The following is an 18874-nucleotide window of genomic DNA, read 5'->3' as shown; positions in this document are numbered from 1 at the left end:
CGGCTGAAACTTTAAGGAAAAAAAGTTTCATTTGGAAATCAATTTTTGTGATTTCTGTCTGACAGAGGCTGAAACAATTTTTTTTTTCTTTCACTCTGTCACAATGCAGTTTTGGAAAGAGATAAATATGTATATATGTATATATATATATATATATACACACACACACATATATATATATATATATATACTGTATATGTGTGTACATATACATACACTACCAGTCAAAAGTTCAGACACACCTTCTCATTTCATGGTTTTTCTTTATTTACATTGTAGATTCAAAACTCCAAACATGTTTTAGATTTTAGATTCTTTACCCTTTGCTTTGATTACTGCTCTGCACACTCTTGGCATTCTCTCCATAAGCTTCATGAGGTCGTCATCTGAAATAGTTTTCCAACAGTCTTGAAGGAGTTCCCAGAGATGCTGAGCACTCATCCCACACCATCTGGATTGGGTGTAGGTCAGGTGACTGTGGAGGCCAGATCCTGTGGCGCAGCACTCCATCATCTCTGCTTCCTGGTCAAATAGCCCTCACACAGCCTGGAGGTGTGTTTGGGCTCATTGTCCTGTTGAAAAACAAACAATGGTCCAACTACACACAAACCAGTTGGGATGGCATGATGCTGCAGGATGCTGTGTTAGCCATGCTGGTTCAGTGTGCCTTCAATTTTAAATAAATCTCCTACAGTGTCACCAGCAAAGCCCCCCCACACCAACACACCTCCTCCTCCATACTTCACGGTGGAAACCATGCATGTAGAGACCATCGTTCACCTTTTCAGCGTCGCACAAAGACAGGGCGGGTGAAAGCAAAGATCATCAGACCAAACACAGATTTCCACTGGTTTAATGTCTATTCTTGTGTTTCTTGGCCCAAACAAATCTCTTCTGTTTGTTGCTATTTTTTAGCAGCTATTTGACCATAAAGGCCTGATTGGCGCAGTCTCCTCTGAACAGTTGATGTAGAGATGTGTCTGTTACTGGAACTCTGTGTGGCATTCATCTTGTGACTGGGATGAACTTCTCCTCAGCAGCAGAGGTGACTCTTGGTCTCTCTTTCCTGGGCCGGTCCTCATGTGAGCCAGGTTCGTCGTAGCGCTTGATGGTTTTTGCGACTGCACTTTGGGGAAACATTCAAAGTTTTTTTCAATTTTACGGATAGCCTGACCTTCATTTGTCAAAGTAATGATGGACTGTGGTTTATCTTTACTGAGCTGATTGGTTCTTGCCATAGTATGAATTCTAACAGTTGTCAAACAGCTGTCAGCTGTGTACCAACCTGACTTCTGCACAACACAACTGATGGTCCCAAACCCATTAAGAAGGCAAGACATTCCATTAATGAACCCTGACAAGGCTGTGAAGTGAGAACCATTTCAGTGACTACATCATGAAACTCACTGAGGGAAGGACAAGGGTTTAAAGGGCGGCTACTTTGAAGAATCATGTTTGGAGTTATTTCACACTTTTTTGTTTACTACATAATTCCATATGTGTTCATTCATAGTGGTGATGCCTTCAGTGAGAATTTACAATGTAAAGAAAAATAAAGAAAAACCATGAAATGAGAATGTGTGTCCAAACGTTTGACTATTACGAATCTTAGGACCAATACTTCTTCCTACTTTTTGCCTAAAAAGGTGTCAAAAATGACAAATGCAGTTCTTAGTTTGGGTTAATGTCGTGTTCATAAAAGCGAATGAAATAACAATAATAATAATAATAATAATAATAATAATAATATTATTATTATTATTATTATTATTATTATTAATAATAATAATAATAATAATAGTAATAATAATATTATTATTATTATTATTATTGTTATTTCATTCAATCATTCAATTGAAATCAATCAGCCCACAGGTAATTGAAGTGAAACCATGTCCAAGTCTCTATCCCTTTAAGTGTAAATCCTTACAGTTTAACACTTAGACTTTGTTCTTGTCATAAAGTCAACCCCCAACAATTGTTCCCTTTTCCTTTTCTTTCTTTTTTGTCGTTGTTCTGCGGTTCCCTTTCCTCAATGTGTTTGACTGCGATTGTTGAGTGTGAGTCCAGTGTGAGTGTATGTGTATACATCCATCTTTGTTTGTATTAAACTGTACATAGATGAATCTGTTTAATTCCTGTTGCTCTTAACCCTCCTGCTGCCTCCATATCCCACAGCCAGCCTGTGTCCTCCTTACCCCGTCCTCACCTCCTTCCTCCTCTTCACCCCCATCACCTCATCCTGCTCCTGATCAACCTCCCCCCTCCTCCTCATCCTGCCCCTGATGAACCTCACCCTCCACCCCACAGGTCACCGCACTGTGTGAACGTTGTTCATTGTTGATCTATTCTGTTGGCGCAGACAGGGCATTACGGCAGAGCGCAGCCCCGGCAGATATATTTCAAGCACCAGCGGCACACGGTGTGCGTTTTACTGTCCTTCTTCGTGGGGCAGACCTGACACCTCTTCCTCTCGCTCGCTACCAATGCCGCCCCCGTTGCTGCTGATGCTGCTTCCGCCACAGATGATCCACGGGGGGGACAAGGCGAGCGCTCTCCGGGACACCCGGGCTGCCCTGACAAGCACGGCGGAGGGGTCGGCGCGACCACCCTGTCCAGGTTGTCCACGCCGCCTTTGTTAGCGCTGTAGTGCATGATGGCGACGGGCTTCGTGTCGGCGTGGTCGCTGACTTGGGCGGCGCCCGCATGCAGCATGCTCATCAACATCACGCTCATGTTCTTCTTGGGCACGTAGGAGAGCAGCACGGCGGGAGCTCAGGCTTGTTCTTCCTGACTGTGCCGACTAAGGTCAAGCTCCTCCTGAGGAGCTGCTGTCCGAGCTCGTAGGACGTGTCACAGGTGACGTTGCGGGGAGGGGTCAGTCCCTCAGTGACGTCGAGCAATACACGCATACCCTGGTTCCTGTCTGGGGTTCCCGCTCCCCATCCTCTTCCTCATCTGCATGCACCCCGGTTCCTCTCTGTGGTTCCACTCCTCGTCCTCGTCCTCTTCCTTGGGCTCGTCCGACTTCTGCGGGGGCTTCCCAGTGTAGACCTGCATCTTCCAGGTGTAGCTGGACTTTCGTCGCAGGCTACCCACGACTTCATCCCGTACTTGGCCAGCTTGCTGGACCTGAGAGAGAGAGAGAGAGCGAGTCCCCCGTGCTGCACTGGGACTCTCTGACCACGTCATGGTCCACCTGATTCCTGCTTACAGGCAGAAACTAAAGCTCTGCAAACCTGTAGTGAGGACATCAAAGAAGTGGACCAGTGAGGCTGTGGAGGATCTCCAGGCGTGTTTGGACTCAACTGACTGGGATGTATTCAGGACTGCTACCAACAGTCTGGATGAGTACACAGAGGCTGTGACGTCATACATCAGCTTCTGTGAGGACTGCTGTGTTCCATCATGCACCAGGGTGAGTTACAACAACGACAAACCCTGGTTCACAGCCAAGCTCAGAAGGTTAAGGTTGGATAAGGAAGAGGCCTTCAGGAGTGGTGACAAAGACAGACTTAAAGAGGCAAAGTACAAGTTTAGCAAGGCGGTGAAAGAAGCTAAACGACTGTACTCTGAGAAGCTCCAACACCAATTCTCAGCCAACGACTCTGCGTCTGTCTGGAAAGGGCTTAGGCAGATCACCAACTACAAGCCTAAAGCCCCCCACTCCTTTAACGACCAACGCCTAGCCAACGACCTGAACGAGTTCTACTGCCGCTTTGAAAGACAGAGGGACAGTCCTGCAACCATCCCCCACAACACCTCCCAACACCCCCAGCTCCAGTGTTTCACCTCCACCTCCCCCACCTCAGCAGGGGCCTGGGCATCTCCACCAATGCCCACCTTAAAGGTCCCCCCCTCCACCTCACCACCCACCTCAGTGTTGACTCTTTCCATCCACGAGAGGGACGTCAACAAACTCTTCAGGAAACAGAATCCCAGGAAAGCAGCTGGTCCGGATTCTGTCTCCCCATCCAGCTTGAAGCACTGCGCTGATCAGCTGTCTCCAGTGTTCACAGACATTTTCAACACCTCATTGGAGACATGTCACGTGCCAGCCTGCTTCAAGACCTCGACAATAATCCCTGTTCCCAAAAAGCCAAGGACCACAGGACTTAATGACTACAGACCCGTCGCCCTGACCTCTGTGGTTATGAAGTCCTTTGAGCGTCTTGTGCTTTCACACCTGAAAGCCATCACCAACCCCCTCCTGGACCCACTGCAGTTTGCCTACAGAGCCAACAGGTCTGTAGACGATGCAATTAATCTGGCCCTCCACCACATCCTCCAGCACCTGGACTCTGCAGGAACCTACGCCAGGATCCTGTTTGTGGATTTCAGCTCTGCCTTCAACACCATCATCCCGGCTCTGCTTCAGGAGAAGCTCTCCCAGCTGAGCGTGCCTGACTCCATCTGCAGGTGGATCACTGACTTCCTGTCTGACAGGAAGCAGCATGTGAAGCTGGGAAAACATGTCTCCGACTCACAGGTCATCAGCACTGGATCCCCCCAGGGCTGCGTTCTTTCTCCTCTGCTCTTCTCCCTGTACACAAACAGCTGCACCTCCAGTCACCAGTCCGTCAAGCTCCTGAAGTTCGCGGACGACACCACTCTCATCGGACTCATCTCTGATGGTGACGAGTCCGCCTACAGGTGGGAGGTTGAACAGCTGGTCACTTGGTGCAACCGTAACAACCTAGAGCTCAACGCTCTAAAGACAGTGGAGATGGTTGTGGACTTCAGGAAGAACTCAGCCTCACCTGCACCCATCAACCTCTGTGACTCCACAGTTGACACTGTGGATTCCTTTCGCTTCCTGGGAACTATCATCTCCCAGGACCTCAAGTGGGAGCTGAACATCAGCTCTCTCATCAAAAAAGCCCAGCAGAGGATGTACTTCCTGCGGCAGCTGAAGAAATTCAACCTGCCAAAGACAATGATGGTGCACTTCTACTCCTCCATCATTGAGTCCATCCTCACCTCCTCCATCACCATCTGGTACGCTGCTGCCACGGCCAAGGACAAGGGCAGACTGCAGCGTGTCATTCGGTCTGCAGAGAAGGTGATTGGCTGCAATCTTCCATCTCTCCAGGACCTGTTCGCCTCCAGAACTCTGAGGCGTGCAGGAAAGATTATGGCTGATCCCTCCCACCCCGGTCAGAAACTTTTTGAGTCACTCCCCTCTGGCAGGAGGCTGCGGTCCATCAGGACCAGAACCTCACGCCACAAGAACAGTTTTTTCCCGTCTGCTACTAGCCTTATCAACAAGGCCCGGAGCCCCCCCCCTGACACTCTGACTCCTCACACTCCTCCTCTGCCTCTACATGTCACATTATCATTACATCTTTTTTATGCGTTACATTAACGTCATTACTGTGAACTTTTGCACCTGGTGAATATTTCACTGTTACTCACTTCTGCCCAGCTGTACTGCTCTTTCTGCAGTGCTCTTTTCATCTTTTAAAAAAAAAAAAAAAAAAAAAAAAAAAACATTTATATACTGTGTATATTAAAATTTTGTATGCTTGTTATGCACCAATGACACCAGAACAAATTCCTTGTATGTGCAAATCGTACTTGGCAATAAAGCTCTTCTGATTCTGATTCTGAGAGAAACATGAAATCCTGCTTATCCTAGGTGCAGGTGAGGAGAGAGTAGGAGAGCAGAGCATAGCTGAAGAGTTTTCTTCCCGAGACAGAGCAAAACAGGAAATCCCCCTTGTCCTGAGACAGACCACAACAGACCTCTGACGGGGCGGTAACGTATTGTCTCACTTCCTGTGCTTCCACTGGTGTTACGCTGTGTGTCTCCTGCTCTCTCTGCGGTTCTCTATCTACTGTAACGATCGATTAACTGAACAAACACTTGTTTTATTGAATTGACTAATACTTTCACATACTTTTGCTTAAACTCTATCGTTCAACGTAGATTCACGTACGGTGTTTCTTTCTTTGCTAGCGTAACAAGTTAGCTTAGCAGCGATGGCTTCTCCGTCTCCTTCTCCTGCCCTCTCCTGTCGTCATTCAACTGCTGGCTGTCGAGGTGGTGTCCAGAAAACAACATTGGGTTTTTAGATAACTGGCAAACCTTCTGGGAGAAACCTGGTCTCATGAGGAGAGACGGCGTCCATCCCACTTTGGATGGAGCAGCTCTCTTATCTAGAATTTAGGACATTTTATTAAAAACCCATGACAATCCAGAGTTGAGACCAGGACACAGAATTGCAGGCTTTCATGCTTCTCTGTGCTTCTTTTCGAGCAGTCACCAATTAAAAACCCCATAGAGACTGTGTCTGTCCCCCGACCTACTAAAGTAAAAACTTAAGTAAATAAATCAATAACAAACAGAAGAGGAGTTAGACATTCTAATTTAATAAAGATTAATACCGACAATAAAATAGTCAAATAATACCACTTTTAAATGTGGACTATTAAATATAAGGTCACTCTCCTCAAAATCTGTTTTAATAAATGATCTAATTTCTGACAATTGTATTGATTTATTCTGTATAACTGAAACTTGGTTACATGAAGAAGATTACGTTAGTCTAAATGAGTCAACTCCACCCACTCATGCTAACACCCATATTCCTAGAAGCTCAGGCCAAGGAGGAGGTGTAGCAGCCATTTTTACTACTAGATTATTAATCAATCCCAAGCCCAAACCAGGATATTCATGGTTTGAAAGCCTTATTCTTAATCTTTCTCATCCTAGTTGGAAATCACAGAAACCAATTATGATAGTCACAGTTTATCGTCCACCTGCACCTTATTCAGAGTTCCTATCAGAGTTAGTACTAAAGACAGATAAAATCATAATTGTAGGGGATTTCAACATCCATGTAGATGTTGACCGTGATAGTCTTAGCTGGTTTTATTTAACACGTTAATAAACCAACTCACTGCCTTAGTCACACCCTCGATCTTGTTTTAACTTATGGTATTGATATTGATAACTTAAACATATTTCCTCAAAACCCTCTCCTTCCTGATCATTATTTACTCACATTTAATTGTACAATAATGAATTACAATAATATAAATAAAAAAAAAAGCTACAGAGCCGATGCCTGTCTGATAATAATATTAATACATTCAAAGAGACAGTGCAACCTTTATTTAATCAGTGCCATATGTCAGTACATCTGAAGGTCCCTTTTGTGATTTTACTCCCGCCCTCATAGATAACCTTGTTGATAGTACAGCAGCCTCACTGCGTACTACACTGTAAATAGTGATTTTGGAGAGAGGTAAATATAATATATGTAAATCGTGTAAAATGTACTTGATAATTGCAGTCATTAGGAATTAAAAAGTAATGGGTAAATTATACACATACTACCTATCATACAACTTCTGGCGCAGACGCGAGTGGCAGCCTTTCTAGCAGCTACATCGTGGATTATTCCACGCCGAGACTCATGTATTCAAGCAACCTTTTGCATGCTCTGAGAGCAAAGTCCTGCATCAGTGTGGTTCTGTGTTTACCTGTAGACGTGAGGAAGCTGTACCGAGGCTGCAGAGCCTGCACTGAGGAAAGCTGACCACAATCTGGTCCTGTTAAAACCTCACTACATCCAAAGAGTGAGGAGGCTGCCAACAGTCACACGCTCATTCAGGAAGTGGTCTCATGAGGCTGAACTGGCTCTACAGGACTGCTTTGAGACCACAGACTGGGATGCTTTGCATGGGACCCACAATGAGAACACTGAGGCGGTGGTTGACTGCAAAACTGAGTATATCAACTTCTGTATGGACGTTGGAACGTTGAAGAAGGAACTCAGAGTCCAGCTCAGAGAGGCGAAGGAGCAGTACAGGAGGAAGATAGAACAAAAGATGCAGGAAAACAACATGAAGGAGTTGTGGGAGGACATGAAGACAATTACTGGCTGCAGCTCCAAGAGAAAACCCCCATGGAGAATGATGTTGGATGGGCAAACCAGTTAAACCAGTTCTTTAACAGGTTTGATCACCCAATCCCATTCACACATTTGAAAGCAGCTGCCCTCACCCCCCAACCTACACAAGCCTCCACAAACACGGATGAGGACACCTCCCAACCCCCCACCAAACCACCCACGATCACAGTAGCTCCTGTTTATGGAGAGCTGAGGAGGCTGCGCCCTAACAAAGCTGCAGGTCCAGATGGAGTGTCGACTACTGAAGGCCTGCGTGCAAGAACTGGGTCACCCCCTTCAGCACATCTTCAACCTGAGCTTGGGACTGGGGAGGGTTCCCCAGCAGTGGAAGACATCATGCATCATTCCAGTCCCAAAGAAACCCCATCCTAGAGAGATGAACGACTTCAGACCTGTAGCCCTGACGTCGCACGTGATGAAGACCATGGAACGACTGGTGCTTCATCACCTCAGGCCACAGACCTGCCACGCCCTTGACCCCCTTAAGTTTGCTTACCGAGAAAAGGTGGGAGTGGAAGATGCCATCCTCTGCCTGCTACATCGATCTCTCCCTCACCTGGACAGAGGCAACGGTGCCGTGAGAGTTACATTTTTGGATCTCTCCAGCGCCTTTATACGAAAGCCTGGAAGGGACATGGAGGAAAAAAAAACAATGTAAGTATACTTTTGCGTTATCTCGCAAAGTCAGTGCGATCTCGCGTTTTTTGTGTGGTCTTGTGTTATTTATGTCACATGCTTCCGGGTCAGGCCAAATCAAAACAATGGAGCCTTCACACCAGTGGGGAAGATTTATTTTGAGATTGGCCTCAAATACAAACATATATGTCTAGTCCTAGAAAGAAGACATGGTCATCAGATAAGTGAGAGGCATCTGAAAAGAGTACTTAGCGAAAGGGGACACGCTCGTCGGAAAGACTACTGCGAATTAGCACTGGTGGTTGAATTTATTCAAAATTAACTGCTGTTCTCTGGGCAGCTTCATGGATATCGGTGGATGCACGTGAAATGTAGAGAAAACGTTCTGCGTGTGAGGAGTGGCAAGCAGGCAAGCAGGACGTCTCAGACGGAGGAGGTACTTCTCAAGAGGGCCGAACTTTATCTGGCACCTGGACTCGTACGACAAATTAAAGCAATATGGCATATGTATTAATGGATGTATTGATGGTTTTTCGAGGAAAATAGTCTGGCTCAATGCCTACACAACAAGCAGTGACCCAAAGTTGATTGGAGGATATTACATGGAAGCAGTACAGCGTTTAAAGGGCTGCCCTAGAGTTGTGAGATCTTGGAACTCAAAATGGCTATGTTCGAGGCTTTCAGCGTTTCCTTGTCTCGACTCACCAAGATGACACCCTTGATAGTTATTTGGAGGGAGCTAGCACTGCTAATCAAAGAATTGAATATTGGTGAGGTTTTCTTCAAAGACAATGCAATGAATTGGATGACACTGCACAGGTTTGGGATGCACACACAATCAGACCATCAAGACTGACTATACCATGCCAATACCAATAAAGATGTTTATGAACTATGCAATATCTTTATAGCTGAGTCCCATCTGACTCCACCAACAGATCCTTATCAGGCTGTGAACTTGTACATCCACCTAAGGAAGGCCATCAGTGCGTCTCTGTAAATCAGATGTACAGTGTCCAGTAAGCACTGTGTTTAGTTGTGTTCAGTGACAGCAGCTGGTTCCACAAATATTTCCCTCATTTGTCCTTCATTGTCATTTCTCCTTTTCTTAAAAACTATATTACAATATAATGCAATGCAGTTCCCACTCCCTTCTTTAAGCATCAGTCTCATTAAGATATGTTATGTATGTTATAAACTTTATCTACTTATTTATTTCCATGTAGTTGCACAATTACACAAATGTCTGCAATATCTCACTGCTGTATTTTACCCTGAATCTGAATGCATGTATGCTTGATTTGTAACTGTCTTGCCTCTGGATCCATAAATAATTGATCACAAAAAGATATGTTATGAACTATGAAAACACTGGAAAGCTGGAAAACAGCACAAACGAAGAGAGACAGAGACGTGATGTTGAGGTTTCCCCGAATACAATGAGTACCTCCCTGAACACACCCTGCCGAAACTGAACTGCCACCCCACACTGCCCCCCACTGTTCTGGATTGCACAACAGGTTTTTATACCCAGAACAGAAAACTGTGCTGTTCACAAGCAAACCACGTAAATATATGGCAGAAAAATACAATATGAATAAAATATTAATACCCCCCATGTGACCACAAATTAGTGGGCGTCACACACTCTCCAACAAATAAAAATGACTCCTGGCATTAGAAATGACAGCGTTACCCACTTTAACTCCTCAATACACCCGTGCTGAGGTACCTTAAGGCACAAAAGAAGTATAAGGCAACCACTGACATGGCATAGCGAGGTAGGTTGAGTGGCGTGGGATGTGATGTGCCCGCATGTCCCCTTCTGGCATATGTGGTACCCCCCAGGCACTAATACAATTGACTCTACCTTGCGGCTGGTAAGACGGTTCACCTAGAGACTCATAAGTTAACCTCTGAGCAGGCTTTATGTTGCGTGTGGATCTCCGGACTGTAGTACCCTGATTAACTGGCTGGTCGGAGTGTGCGACTGACTGACTTGAATATGAGACGTGTGTGGGATGACCTGGTGAGATACAGTTTGTTGGTGAAGCTACTGAAATGACATGTACCCTGGCTGACTATTGGGTCACTGAGGCGATATTGGCCTGTCTAGTTCTTGTGACCCCACCACATCTAAGCCTTCCCCTTCCTCTACTAGCACTGGGTCAAACGTAGGGTCTTCTGACACAGCAAGCAAGGTCTCTTGCAGGAGGGAGTGAGCCAAGTCTTTCTCTGGCTTTTGAGTGGGTATTGGCAGTCCACTGATGGGTTCTCTCCTTACCGGTAGTCGGAGCCAGTATCCAGTGTCCCCCTCCTCATCTGAGTCTGATAAGTCACTGTTCGCAGCCAGTTCATTGTGATGTTGACTGTTTAACCCTCTTTCTCTTCTTCATCTCTCGTTAGGTAGTGATGAAGACAAGTTTCTCATCTTTGCAGGTTCAGATGGTACAGATAAGTCAGAAGGTAAATCATTTACCAGGTGCAACAAGTTACGATGCAGGGTACGAGTTCTGCCTTCTCCTCTTTCTGGACACACTTTGTACATTGGACCACTGTTCAGTTGCTCCTTGAATTGGTACACAGTGTCTTCCCAGTAAGATCTCAATTTTCCTGGGCCTCCTCTTTTGCCCTAGTACACGATCACCTGGCAACAGAGTCACTCCTTTCACATGTCGATTGTAGTACTGCTTACCCCTGGCACTTGACTGACGGCTGTTTTCGGAGGCAACTTTGTAGGCTTCCTTCATTTTTGCTGCCCACTTCTCCGCATATCCCCGTGGGGATGTGACTTCCTCCTCTGTCCCCAGTCCAAATAAGAGGTCTACAGGCAGACGAGGATGGCGAGTACCCTGTGGCTTCTTGCCTGGTACAATTGTAGGCATGGATCATTTGGGGCAAGTGTTCTTTCCATCTGCATTTTTCTTTGTCTTTCAGTGTCCGAAGCCATTGCAAAAGGGACCCTCTCTGATGGGTTACACCGAGGGTGGTATGGCAAGGCAAGGCAAGGCAAGTTTATTTGTATAGCACCTTTCAACAACAAGGTAATGTGCCCAGGGTAATGCGGCTAGCTAGAATGACATCGTGCTTGGTTGGGTTGGCCACAGGGATTTCAACATATGGTCTCTCTGTGTGATGCACTTTGACCAGCAAATCCCCCATATCTAGCTGCTCAAGCTGTGGATCACCAGGGCAGATTTCAAAGAGAGCAAGGGAGTGTGTGAAATCAGCAGGCACTGGGAACTTCAGGTGGGCCGTCTGACCTGGGTGGACAACAATATTATGATAGCCTACCTGTGCTGACACTTGCTCACACTTGTCAGTTATTTTTCCGGTCTGGATGAAGTTCAGGTTCTGGTGTCAAGAGAAAAATAGACCTAACCCTAACCCAACAATAATATGTAATGTGTGGTGTTTTTGTTTATTGTTTACGCGGACAGTAAACGGAAGCAAACCAATTTTTTTGAAAACCAGATCTTTATTCATTTAAGGGTCAAACAAACCCTCTTTAGAAGTATGGAAATACTTACCTGAAACACTAATTGACACCAGAAATGTACAAAAATACGTACTTCAAACAACAATTAAAACCTAAAACTACGAAAACACTTACCTTAAATTCCAATTGAGACCTATTTACCTGGAACCTGGAACCACCTGTGGAAAAACCTGAAAAAGAGAAAAGAGATGAATAATTAGGCACTATTACATAATAATTAACCCTAAACTACGGGAATATATTAAATAATAATAAATCACATATACTCACCTGAGGCTGAACGGCTCGGGGCACATACAGTTTCCCTGGAGCATGGAGCGTGCACCTGCCTGTCCTCTCTTCGGAGGGGATAGGCTCAACCTTAAAAACCCTAACCCTAACCCTTCCCCGAATTACCCAAAGCCCTTAAATCTCCCGGATTTACCCGATTGCCACAAATTCCATGGGCGAGCCATCCCGAATTTCCCCAAGTGCCCCCAGGTGGGCCACATCTACCCAAAGTGTGGTATTTTACCAACCTTTTCAGATGAAGACCTTGTCTTCTGAGGCGTTGGTGATCAAATAACGTATGGCTGCTGCTGCAGTGGCTGCTGCTCCTCCTCTTCCTCACTACTCTCAGATGAGGAATCGGAGCTAGACATGGGCTGGGCAGTGGGCTGCGCAAGCAGCTGGCCAAGGGTCGGGCACTGCCTTTCACATCTTGATGGCCATTGACCTCTTAATTGCCCGTAGTTCAGTGTGCAGCCAGGCGGCACTTATGTCCTGGTGTGATCTTAATTGTTTCTCAAGATTCATCACGTAAGGTGCACATAGAGGGAGAAGGCAGGGCCCTGGTGGCACTCGGGTTCTCCCCGTTGTCAGACTGTTTATAATGACCCTCGCCCTCGGGTACACCAAATTGTGGCTAACTCTCAGGTGCTTGGCCACCGACACCAGGACCTTGCCACAAATTGGGCACTCACCCTGCGTTTTCGTCTTGGTCATCTGAACACGTAAAGAATGAAAAAGAAAAAAAAAACTATTATTATCTTTATTATTTATTATTTATTAGTTTATTATTATTTATATTATTATTATCTTTATTATTTAATCGTTTATTATTATTACATTACATTACATTACATGTCATTTAGCAGACGCTTTTATCCAAAGCGACTTACAATAAGTGCATTTAAACATTTGGGTACAAATAAGAGCTAGCAGTAAGTAAGAGACAAAACTATGAAGTGCTAGTCATAAGTGCAATGTATACAGGGGTTTTTTTGTTTTGTTTTTTGTCGCCGTCGTCTTAGTCAAGGTAGAGTCGGAAGAAATGTGTTTTTAGTCGGCGACGGATGATGTGGAGGCTTTCCGCTGTCCGGATGTTGATGGGGAGCTCGTTCCACCATTTGGGAGCTAGGACAGTGAACAGTCTTGAGTTCTGCGAATGCCTCTGCGATCCTCTCAGTGAGGGGGGAGCAAGCCGGTTTGCCGATGCAGAGCGGAGTGGGCGGGCGGGCTGGGGTGTAGGTTTTGATCATGTCCTGGATGTAGGCTGGACCGGATCCGTTTGTAGCATGGAACGCAAGCACTAGAGTCTTGAAGCGGATGCGAGCAGCTGCAGGAAGCCAGTGAAAGGAGCGGAGGAGCGGTGTAGTGTGGGAGAATTTTGGTAAGTTGAAGACCAGTCGAGCTGCTGCATTCTGGATGAGTTGCAGAGGTCGTATGGCACACGCAGGGAGACCAGCCAGGAGGGAGTTGCAGTAGTCCAAGCGTGAGATGACAAGAGCCTGGACCAGAACCTGTGCCGCCTTCTGGGTTAGAAGAGGCCGTATCCTTCTGATGTTTTGCAACATGTATCTGCAAGATCGAGCTGTTGCAGCAATGTTGGCAGTGAGGGAGAGATGGTCATCAAGTGTCACACCCAGGTTCCTTGCGGTATGAGAAGGAGCTACCACAGAGTTGTCGAGGGTGATGGTTAGATCTGTGGCGGGAGAGCCCTTTCCTGGGAGAAAAAGAAACTCAGTCTTGTCGAGATTGAGTTTCAGGTGATGGTCAGACATCCACTGAGAGATGTCGGTCAGACAAGCGGAGATCCGTTCTGCTACATTTGTGTTGGAGCTGGGAAAAGAGAGGATGAGTTGGGTGTCGTCGGCGTAGCTGTGAACCAAGAGAGAGAATAACAGAACCAAGAGAGTTGGTGTATAGAGAGAAGAGGAGAGGGCCCAAGTCAGAACCCTGAGGGACCCCAGTAGCTAGAGGACAGGGTTCCGACACAGATCCTCTCCAGGTTACTCTGTATGTTCGGTTTTGAAGATAGGACGAGAGTAGGGTCAGTGCAGATCCTGAGACACCTAGTTCTTGAAGGGAGGAAATAAGGATCTGGTGGTTAACTGTGTCAAACGCTGCAGAAAGGTCCAAGAGGATGAGCACAGAGGAGAGAGAGGCAGCCCTGGCAGTGTGGAGTTGCTCAGTGACAGCAAGGAGTGCAGTTTCGGTCGAGTGACCTGCTTTAAAACCAGACTGAAGAGGATCAAGAAGGTTGTTCCGGTGAAGGTAGGAGGAGAGTTGATTAAAGATAGCACGCTCCAGAGTTTTGGAGAGAAAAGGAAGAAGAGAGACAGGTCTGTAGTTATTTACTTCAGACGGGTCAAGGGTGGGTTTTTTAAGGAGGGGGGTCACTCTGGCCTCTTTAAGAGAGTCCGGAAAGCAACCAGATGATAGAGATGTGTTAATGAGGTGGGTGAGGAAAGGCAGAAGATCAGAAGCAATTGACTGAAGAAGGTGAGAGGGGATAGGGTCAAGGGGGCAGGAGGTGGGGCGGGCAGAGGTTATTAGGGAAAGAACTTGATCCTGAGATAGAGGGGTGAAAGAGGATAGAGAAGGAGCTGAATTTGTGGTTGGTAGAGAGGTGAGATCAGGAGGTGGGGTTGAGAAAGAAGAGCGAATGTCATCTACTTTCTTTGTGAAGTAGTTGACAAAGTGAATTGGTAGAAGGGAGGAGGGAGGAGGGGGGGTGGGGGCATCAAGGAGGTTAGAGAAGATCGAGAAAAGTTTTTTGGGGTTAGAGAAAGAGGATTGAATTTTAGTCTGATAGAAAGATTGTTTGGCTGCAGAGATAGAGGCAGTGAGGGTGGAGAGAAGAGAGTGATAGGAAAGCAGGTCGTCAGGGAGTTTTGATTTCCTCCATTTCCTTTCTGCTGCCCGTATCGTGGCTCTCTCAGTACGCACTGAGTCCGACAACCACGGGGCTGGGGAGGACTTACGAACCCGCCGTGAAGTAAGAGGACAGAGAGAGTCAAGAGAGGAGGACAGAGTACAGAGGAATGTGTCTGTGGCAGAGTTGGGATGCATGAGGGAGAAGGAGTCAGCTGAAGGAAGTGCTGATAGAACAGTTGAGGAGAGAGAGGAGGGAGAGAGAGAGCGAATGTTGCGACGGACAAGTGCAGTATCTGATGAGATGAGATCATCAGATTGGGAGAGTGGGAGAGAGTAGGAAATGAAGAAATGATCAGAGACATGAAGTGGAGTTACCGTGAGGTCGGAGGTGGAGCAGTTTCTGGTGAAGATGAGGTCAAGGTGGTTGCCAGCTTTGTGAGTTGGTAGAGAAGGAGCCAGTGAGAGAGAAAGAGACGAAAGTAGAAATAGTAGATCGGATGACTTCTCTGACTGGATGTTGAAGTCACCAAGAAGAACAAGTGGTGGGCCATTTTCTGGGACGTTTGAGAGGAGGACATCTAGTTCCTCCAAGAAGTGTCCTAATGGGCCTGGTGGACGGTAGATGACAATAATGATTAGTTTGACTGGGTGAGTTACAGTTACAGCATGAAATTCAAACGACTGTGAAGAGAAGTGTGGCAGTGGGTAAAGAGTGAAAGTCCAGTTGGGGTTGATGAGCAGACCTGTCCCACCACCTCTTCCAGTGGATCTGGGTGTGTGGGAGAAGGAGTGGGCGGAGGAGAGAGCTGCAGGGATGGCTGTGTTGGAGGGTGTTATCCAAGTCTCAGTGAGAGCAAGGAAGTCCAGGCATTGCTCAGTAGCAAAGCCGGAAATGAACTCAGTCTTGCGGGTAGCTGACTGGCAGTTCCACAGGCCCCCTGCGACAAGGTGTTGGATGTGTGTGGAGCGGGTGGGATAGATAAGTGAGGACAGGTTACGGTGATGCTGTGAGTGATTGTGAGGTTTGTAGTATCTATGAGAAGAGACATGAACAGGAATGGAAAAAAGGCACATATGTGAAAGGTCGAAAACACTTGCAGACAGGTACTTAGCCCCGTTAGCCTCCTTGTTAGAGTCTTCGTCTGAAGAGTCTGCCGCTGAAGCTGCCGCTTCAAAGTCAGTGCTGCTTCTTAAAAGACACCTGATTAGGTGCTGATTAGTTGCAGCTGAGTGGCCACTCCCTGATTAGGGGCTGATTAGTTACAGCTGTGTTGGCCACTCCCCTTTGCCAGTGAAACTTCTCACCTGGTGATGGTGATGGCTCAATAGAAACTAGGTCAAAGCAGCAACAATAACAACTTTCTTTTTGACCTAGCAGACCAAATATCTTTACAAAACTTTCACCTTCATTAAACAGACAAGTCAAAAGTCACAAAAGTCAAGCAACCAGCTACATACAATAGCAATTATTGAAATAGCAACCAAATAAGAAAGACCTACAGAAGTGATACTTAGCTTAATTCCAGTAGTCCTATGAGATACCCAGATAGTCCAAATGCACACTGCATTTACGCTGGACACTCACTGCTCCACCCAGTTTCTGATCGCCTTGTCCGTTTATTCGGCTGGTGATAGTGTACGTGCTTCTACCCGTTGCTCGCAGGGCGAAGCGGTCGCTTGGTAACACGTCTCCGATTGTTGGCGCAGCCTCATCTTAAACTGTGTGTGTGTGTGTGTGTACTTGCATGAGAGGACAGTGTGGGAATATACTATACTATATATTTGATTTTGTTCTTTTCTGGTAATTTCTTTAATTTCGTTTGTAATTTGTTTTGCTGTAACCCATAAATACAATTATTCTGTTAAGTTTTGGGTTATTACGGGTTGCATTTCAATTGTTGTTATATAGAATTTTGCTTATTTGTTATTGTTTAATCATTATAGCTTTTGTACATTTAATTCTTTGATTTCTTTTTGTTATTAGTTATTGTTTTGTTTCATTATTTGTTCTTTTCTAATTGGTTGCTCTCTGGTTGCCCCCATTCAGGTGCTGAGCCTACGGTGGTGGATTGGTGTCCTGGTCATGGTGTCCCCTTTTTGTTGTGTTAGCACTTGGTAGCTTCTTTGTTTTGTTTACTTTTATTTGCTTCACGTGTGGTGTTCCTGGGATCCCCTTTTCTTTGGATACGGTTTTTCGTGGGAGGTCTCAGCACTGATTGGTTCCCGTTATATGTCCCCTTACGTGAGTAATCCTTTTTATAGTATTTTTAAAACAGAAATTTGTATAAATAAAAGTATTTTGTATTATTGAACTGCCGTCTCTGTCTCGTTGCATAACGAACCTCAGTGCCTTCCTTTATTTGGGGTTAGTCCTCTTATAAGAAATCCCTGGGTGAAATTCCCAGGGTGGCGTTGTCTGGCAACAAATTAAACTTTCTCAATGCTGCCTTAAAAAGGCACCTCCCCATACCTCGTGCCGCCACAATATGGCATTGTCGGCAGGATTTGCAATTTAAGAGCAGAGACGTGCGTTCTGTTTTGGTTTGTTTTTTTTCATTTGTTTAAAAGAAAAATTGTGGTTTTGTTATTAATGTAAGTGTCTGTGCCTGACCTGTGTTTCTTTTCTTTCTTTTTCTTCCTCCGAGGCAAAGCAGCAGCTGGTTTTGTGGACCTGCAACAAGCCCTTTCCCCTTTTCCTTGGTCTCCTCCTCACGGTAGGGAAGGTTGTAGCTGGTATAGGTTTAGTTATGGAGGCAGAACTGCAGGAACTGAGGGATTCAGTTGCTCAGTTAAGAGCAGACAACGAGAGGATGAGACAGGAACAGGTGGCGGCCGTGCCTGGCCCTAGTACAGTGCCCCCAGTTTCGCTTGCGCCCGCTGCACCCTCCGTTGCCAGTGCTCCTTCAACGGAGAGACTGATTTTTGTGCCCAGAGACAGAAAATGTCCCACATTTAGGGGGAAGTCAGGCATAGGGTTGGCCGAATGGCTGGAGGAGGTGCAAGCCTGTATGAGAGCACGCCACTTGTCTGCATCCGATCAGGCATTCTTCTTATTTGACCACCTAGCGGGGGAGGCGCGTGAGGAAATTAAGTACCGCCCCAGTGAAGAGCGTTTAGACCCAGTCAAGATCATTGCGGTGTTAGAAGAGCTTTATGGGTGTGCAGAGTCATATGTAGCTTTACAAGAGGCATTTTTCTCCTGACGGCAGCACAAGGGAGAGACTCTATTAGAGTTTTCTCTTGTATTGATGAGCCTCATGACCTCTGTGAAGCAGCGTGCACCCAGTGGCGTACCCAATGCAGAGGTTTCGTTACGGGACCAGTTTGTGGAACATGTGCTGGATGGGTCACTTCGTCGCGAGCTGAAGCAGTTTGTGCGCAGGCAGCCTACTGCTACCTTACTGGAGGCTAGGAGTGAGGCGATCAGGTGGGAGTGAGAGGGCTTACCTGGAGGTGTTAGAGGTCATAGTCATTCTGTTCCTTCTGTCTTCAATGCTCAGTGTGTGGTCCAGGGCAGCCGTCAGGCAGGTGTTAGTTCGCCTCAAGCCTTGGAGCTGGGTGAGATGAAGGAAATGCTGAAGTTGCAGCAGGAACAGCTGAACCAACTGACTCAGAGCATTTCCCGTCTGCAGGTCTCTCAGCAGCAAAGCCGAACATCTTTTCGTGGTCCCATTATCTGTAG

Source organism: Solea solea, chromosome 12 (genome assembly GCF_958295425.1).
Source record: "Solea solea chromosome 12, fSolSol10.1, whole genome shotgun sequence".
Classification (NCBI taxonomy): Eukaryota; Metazoa; Chordata; class Actinopteri; order Pleuronectiformes; family Soleidae; genus Solea; species Solea solea.
The sequence above is the reverse complement of the archived record's forward strand: the minus strand, read 5'-3'. Positions refer to the sequence as shown.